The following is a 7,528-nucleotide window of genomic DNA, read 5'->3' on the forward strand; positions in this document are numbered from 1 at the left end:
TCTATAGTAGCATGAAATGTGATGGGAATTGCATGAGTTTATCATTCCGCAAATGGAAGCCTCCATGCCTAATCAACATGAAAGAATGTAATTCATTATTTCAATTAGTTTTGGCAGGAGACCAGAAGGCCTAAACAAGATCCTGGATTCCCTCACAAAGGTGCAGTTTCCAAGACAGTATGACAAGGGAGTAGATTACCCTAGAGAAGTTTGAGACCAAGAACGAGCCTAAGTCATTGAATTTAGAGCAATGCTATCTTTCTACAAATTTAAGAAAATAGTCATACAAATAGCAAGTTGTGGTATGAGATAGTATGAGAAAATATTAGACCAAAAATAAAGAAGACTTGTAAAACAACCAAATTCATTCAAAGTGTTATTAAAACTTGATTATAATGTCAATCACATTACATGTAGCTTAATTGGTACCTCTAAGTGTTTCTAACGGAACGTCCATGATTCAAATCTTCTCATCCCACATATTGTATTAAAAAAAAAAAAAAAAAAAAATTTCAAATTGGTGCACTGTCAATGATCTTAAAACAATACAAGAATCAGTCTTACTCAGTTTGCCACGATTCTTTTCTCACCCAACTAGAATTATCCCAGCTAAGAAAGAACCCATTGTGCTTTACTAGCCAATAGACTGTCCCATGGCTCACATCTCTACAAGGTTGAAATGCATGCCAAGAAGCAAACCATCTTTCCCATAGAGCTTCACAGTAATGTAATGACTTATGTGTAACATTCCACTGGTAATCATCACTGACGTAGAGCATGTACTCTCCGAGGTTTGTATCTATACGTGGTGAGGTGCATTGAATCCTCATCAGTTTGGAGTTGTTAGGTAAATCGTTGATGACATGAACGATGGCCAAATGATTGTCATGCTTCTCAAATGCTATTGCAATAATAATGAAAGACCATGCAAGAGCAAGGAAGAGAAAGCAACTCCATGTAGTCATTTTGTGAATATTGCGCTTGTGAAGATGCATAGATGGAAGCCTAAACTTTACAACATAAATATAGAAAAAAATATATGTCACTATGTAATAACTGTTGAGTACAAACAAAAGATGGGATTTTGCGTACTCGTCAACCAAGATTTGAGCCCATTTAACCCTTTATATTAACTAAAGGGGATACATAGTGAGTGTTCTTTATCTCACTTTATTTGCCTCCCTCACATTTTTAATTGAAAATCAGTAACTAGCACATAATTGTTTAAATTATCTGCTAGTTTTTTTTAAGAAGAATTATATGATAGTTGTTGCAGAAACTTATCAATAAATTAAGTATTATTATGAAAACGGTAGAATCAATTAATTAACTAAATTTGAACTAGTTTTAGTGAAAACAATCATTCATAATTTTATAATTGATAGACACCATTAAGGTAGGAGACACACTAATGCAGGCCATCCCTTTTCTTGGCATATTGAAATACTATAGTACTACTTACTACTTATTAAAACAATTGAAAAGCCTTTGATTTATATTGGGCTTCTTTAATTATTAATTCTACTTCTACTAGAGGGACACTAATCAACAAACTTATGTGAAGGGCTCCCTTGGCCCCTGCCTTGACCTGGAGAGTATAGATGACTTTCTTAATGGTGTAGTGGAAACTCTTCAAATGGTATCTGGTACCACGTGTTTCATGTACGCAATTATTTGTCAAAAGTTTATGTACGAAAATTTTTCAATTAGAAATAATGGATTCCACCGCTAATTTAAGTTTAATTGGACAAACTTGAGTCCACTTACTCTAGTACATAGGATATGTAAGACCAAAATTAGATACGAGTCCAATGTACTAAAGCATTGGATCTAAACTAAGTAAGTTCAATTTAATTAACGAAACTAATTATTATATATGTGAAGATGAAGCATTATTCTCGTGTTACTGTACTTGTTTCTGCATGTCATGACCCGTGATTTCCGCTAAGGGTGTGCATGGCTCGGGTTGAACCCATGGGTTGGACACTTTTTTTTTTTTTAACTATTATTATTAAATTGAGCAGAAAAAAATATATCACACTTGCCACATGAGTTGATAAACAAAATATATATTAATATATAAACTAATATTCCAACTCAGTTGTAAACAAAATATGTCTAAGTATCCAACTGAGTTGATAAACAAAATATATAATATATGATAGTAGGAACCAAAGTGCCCTACAACTGGTTTTTTTTTTTTTTTAATTATTAAATATGGGTGGGTCGGGTTTGGGTTGGGTTTGGCGGGTTTGTAATTTTATGACCCAAACCCAACCCGACTTGCTATAAAAAAATTTTTTGTAATCCAACCCAACCTACCAAGCTCTAAAAACCGACTTAACCCGACAAGTTGGGTTGGGTCGGGTTGGGTTTGGCGGGTCAGTGGGTTTTCTGCACACCCTTAATTTTCATAGTTTGCTATCAAGTAAGCAATCTTCCCCCCCCTCCCCCCCCCCAAAAAAAAAAAAAAAAAAAAAGGCGTGTGATAAACCAATAGTTGGATTCTTTATGTGAATAATTGCAGACATAGCCGACTTTCTAGCCAATATTCATGTATTTTTTTTGTCACTTCTAGAAGTTTAATATACAAACGTAATAGAGAAAGTACTTGCCATTCAAGTATGAAGTATCGCATGGCATTGCTTGCGTTTTAGGAATGGAACTTGGTGGGGGGTTTGTCGGCCTTTTGGGGTTTGTCATCTATCTTTTATTTTTTATAATTGATATTACCAGTGAGAGAGGGATTTAAACTTTGAATCTCCTTGTAAAGGAGATAATATAATGCTATCAAGTTATAAAACTCTTTGATTATAAAAATTATTAGGTTTGCCAGAAATGATGTGACTCTCCTCTCTCATACGAATGACTGATCTATCATGAATTTAAGTAATGAAATTTACTATTATATCAGATATAGAACACCGTATTTTTTATTTTTATTTTATTCTTTTATTTATAGGAGAATATCATGTTATTGTATTATCAGAATATTGAATAACTACTCAGTGGTTTATTGGGTTTGAACTTCAAAACATAGTTCATAAATTATTGTTTTATTTTACGATTTACCAATGTAAATGATTTAATCCATTGTGAATATAAGATTACTGTTCTAATCATCAGGTTAAGACATCAATCACTTTTTGGTGTAAGTGGGGTTTGAACCTTAAATCTCTATTGATGATAGTATACTTTACTAGTTGAGCTAATTAACACCCACATAATTATAGTTAAACTAAATGATTATTTTCTCTACGTGGCAAGTGTTACACACAAATATTATTAATTAAAGATTTGAGTAATTTATATAATGCCCTATAATTTTCGAGGTGTTATATATTAATTTTTTTAAAATTAAAATCATAAATTCTTTAAATTATTTCAATTGTTGTTCTTAATAAGTTTGTTAACTAAACGTAATAAAAATCAATATAAGGAGTGACTGAAATCTAAGCAGAAAAGATCCTTCTATAAAACTATATGTTGGAGCATTTTAATATTAATTAATTAAAATGCATTTATATGACAATATAAATATAAAGATATGTGAGTTAATATGGAAGATAAGGAGTTAGTGGAATGTTTAATCTCACATTGAAAAGGAGAGAAACTCTTTTATTCTTTTTAATTGCGGTGATTAATGGGCTAATATGTATTGATTTGGATATTGGGCTAGATATATAAGCAAATGGAGGTGAAGGGAGGAGGTGTTTTGTTTTACAAAGTTTAGCCAACCAAAGGCTTAAATCTCCTTAAAGAGAGCGAGTGCCAATAAATAAAAAATATTCAGAAGTATTATTCAGTTCCTCTTTATATTATTTCCATTATTATTGTGTTTACACCAATAATTTTAAGGAGATTCCACACGTGGAGCCTACACAAGAGAAGCTAAATGAGACTGTTGGAGATCTCAACAAGCTCTTATACTGCTAGTAGATTTTTTCGTTACCAAATGGTAGATGAGAAATCAGTGGCGGATTAAGCACAAGACTTCCAGATGATCATGGCAGAATTGAAATTCAAAGGCATAAAGATTGGAGATAATATGGCGGTAGTTGGCATAGTTGATAAACTACCACAATCTTGGAGTGAGTTCCAAAAGACTTTGCAATACAAACAAAAAGAGACATCTTTAGAGACATTGATCACACACATCCGTGTGGAGGAGGAGGTTAGAGGATAAGATGCACTCATGACACAAGAGAGCAATGGTAATTTTACCCCAAAGGTAAACCTTATTTTAGCCAATAATAATATGCTCAAAAATTATTTTCCTAGAAATGGTCAATTGAAGTCTAAAAAGAGAGTTTTCAAAAATAATAATAAATCTCAAGGAAGGGGAAACCCGAATAAAAATAACAACAAGAACCAAGGACCCCTTCACAATATCAATTTAATAGATCTTGTTTTGTCTGTGGCAAAAGTTGGCATATTGCTCGATTTTACAAATATCAGAAACATGAATTTGTTCCGCTGGCTAACGTAACCAAAGAGTCTTTAGTGACTATAATTATAGACATCAATATGGTGCAATATGTTGAAGGATGGTGGGCAGATTCTGGTGCTAATAGGCATGTCTGCTATGACAAAGATTGGTTCAAGTTGTACACTCCCTTTGAAGAAGAAAAAACAATTATGCTTGGTGATTCTAGCAAAACCAAGGTTCTTGGGAATGGTGAGGTCGATTTGAAATTCACTTTTGGACGTGTGCTAACATTAAAAGATGTACTTTATACTCCGTCTATGAAGAAGAAATTGATGTCAAACTTTTTGCTTAACAAGACTGGCTTCAAACAGACTATGAAATCTGATAATTATGTAATCATTAAAAAGGAATTATTTGTGGGCAATGGTTATGCTTGTTATGGAATGCTTAAGTTTAATGTTGAGAATAATAAAGCATCTACTAGTACAGTCTATATGCTTTCTTCTATTAATTTTTGGTATGCTCATTTGTATCATATAAATAGTAGATATGTGGGGATCATGGGTAGTTTAGGATTAATTCCAAGACTGTCAAAAGATTTTGAAAAATGTGAAAAGTCAAGCTAAGATTACAAATTGGCCTCATAAAAGTGTTGTAAGAATTACCAAATTGCTTGAGTTAATTCACTTTGATTTATGTGAATTTGAGGGAATTTTAACTAGTGGAGGAAATAGATATATTATCACTTTTATTGATGATTTTTCAAAATATACAACTGTTTATTTGTTAAAAACTAAAAGTGATGCTTTTGAAAAATTTCAAGATTTTTTTAAAAGAAGTTGAAAATCAATTTGGTGGAAAAATAAAAAGAATAAGAAAAGATAGAGGCTGTGAGTATGAATCAAGTGCATTCAACTCATTTATTCAGTCTTTGAGAATTATCTATTAAACTATTGCACCAAATTCACCTGCTTTTAATGGTGTGACTAAAAGAAAAAATAAAACTCTAATTGAGTTAACAAATTTCATGTTAATTGAATTTGGTGCACCTTTACATTTTTAGGGTGAAGTTATTTTAACTGCATGTCATGTTTTGAATAGGGCGTCACATAAAAAAAATCACATATCACACATTTTGAGATATGGAAGAGACATAAGTCAAATTTAGGATATTTGAGAGTATTGGGTTGTCTTGCTTATGTAAGACTTATTGGCCCTAAAATTCCTAAGTTAGGAATAAGAGCTACTACCTGTACTTTTCTTAATTATGCAATTAATAGTTTAGCCTATAGATTTTTTGATCTTGAAAAGAAAATAATTTTTGAGTCTAGTGATGAAATTTTTCATGAACAAAAATTTCCTTTTAAATTAAAAAATAGTGGGGGTGAAGAAAATGTTTTGTCACAGCCTAATTCTTGTACTTCTCATTTACAAAATTAAGAAAATTTTGAAATAGAATCTAGAATAAGTAAAAGAGCTAGAGTTGAAAAGGATTTTAGTCATGATTGTTATTTTTTTAATATTGAGGAAGATCCCTAAAATTTAAAAGAAGCTTTAACATCACCTGACTATATTTTGGAAAGAGGCTGTTAATAATGAGATGAAGTCTCTAATTTCTAATAGAACTTGGAAATTAGTAGATCTTCCATCGGGTTGTAAGACCATAGGCTGTTAATCGGTCCTTAGAAAAAAGTTAAAACCAAATGGATCAATGGATAAGTTTAAAGTTAGACTAGTTGCGAAAGGCTTTAAACCAAAAGATGATCTTTGTTTTTTTGATACATTTTCTTCAGTAATAAGAATTACATCTATTAGATTGTTAATTTCTACTGCTGCAATTTTTTATTTGAAAATTCATCAAATGGATGTAAAAACTGCTTTTCTAAATGGAAACTTAGAGGAAGAAATTTATATGAATCAACCCGTAGGCTTTGTAGAGCCTAGAAAAGAAAGAAAGCTATGCAAGCTAACTAAATCCCTATATGGCTTAAAACAGGAACCTAAACAGTGACATGAAAAGTTTGATTCCTGCATGATTGAGAATGGTTATAAATCAAATGAAGGTGATAAATGTATTTATTATAAATCATGGAATAATTTACATGTCATTATTAGCCTTTGTGAATGATATGTTGATTTTTGGCTTAAATATGCATGTTATAAATTAGACAAATATATATATATATATATATATATGCTTAAAAGCCATTTTGATATGAAAGATCTTGGTTAGGCTAATTTTATATAGGGCATGAAAATTACAAAAACATGTGATGAAATATTTCTTGATCAATCACATTATGTTGAGAAAATTTTGAGAAAATATAATTTTCATGATAAAAAAGTGTAGCTACTTCTTTTGATTCTAGTGTTCATTTATTTCCTGTGAATAATGATTCTAAGATTTTTAATCAAAAGGATTATGCTAGCATCATTGGTAATTTGCGTTATGCTATTGATTATACTAGACCTAACATTGCATATGCAGTAGGAGTGCTTAATAGATTTTCTAGCAAGCTTGGTAGAGATCATTGGCTAGCTATTGTGTAAGTCATGAGATATTTAATTGGCACCAAAAGTTATGGCTTATTTTATAAAAAGTTGTGATTGAAGCTTTTAATGAAGTCGATTGGAATACTTTGTCAGGTGATTCTCTCTCTACCGTTATTTATATTTTTACTTCAGATAGTGGTGCTATTTGCTGGAAATTTAAAAAGCAAACAAGAATTGCTAATTCAACCATGGAAGCTGAAAATTAATAGAGTACCATTGTTAAATAGTTTAGAAAATTAAAATAAGAGGGGAAAAATAGTTTTAAAAAGCCCAATATATCTCAAGTACGTACAGAAAAAATAGATTAAATAGTTTAGACAATTAAAATAAGAGGGGGAAAAACATCTTAATAAGTACTAAAACAAAATTTGATGTAGCTTTTATTATTATTATTATTATTATTATTTTGTGTGAAAGGATTTGACGTAGATTTTAAGGACGAAGATTTTCATTATTCATGTATTAGGTAGAAGAAGAGAATGCTTATATTGTCATTGGTGCAGTTAATGCTATCAAGGATATATATTTTCTTCTAAAAGTCTCCAC

Source organism: Quercus lobata, chromosome 11 (genome assembly GCF_001633185.2).
Source record: "Quercus lobata isolate SW786 chromosome 11, ValleyOak3.0 Primary Assembly, whole genome shotgun sequence".
In the NCBI taxonomy this organism is placed as follows: Eukaryota; Viridiplantae; Streptophyta; class Magnoliopsida; order Fagales; family Fagaceae; genus Quercus; species Quercus lobata.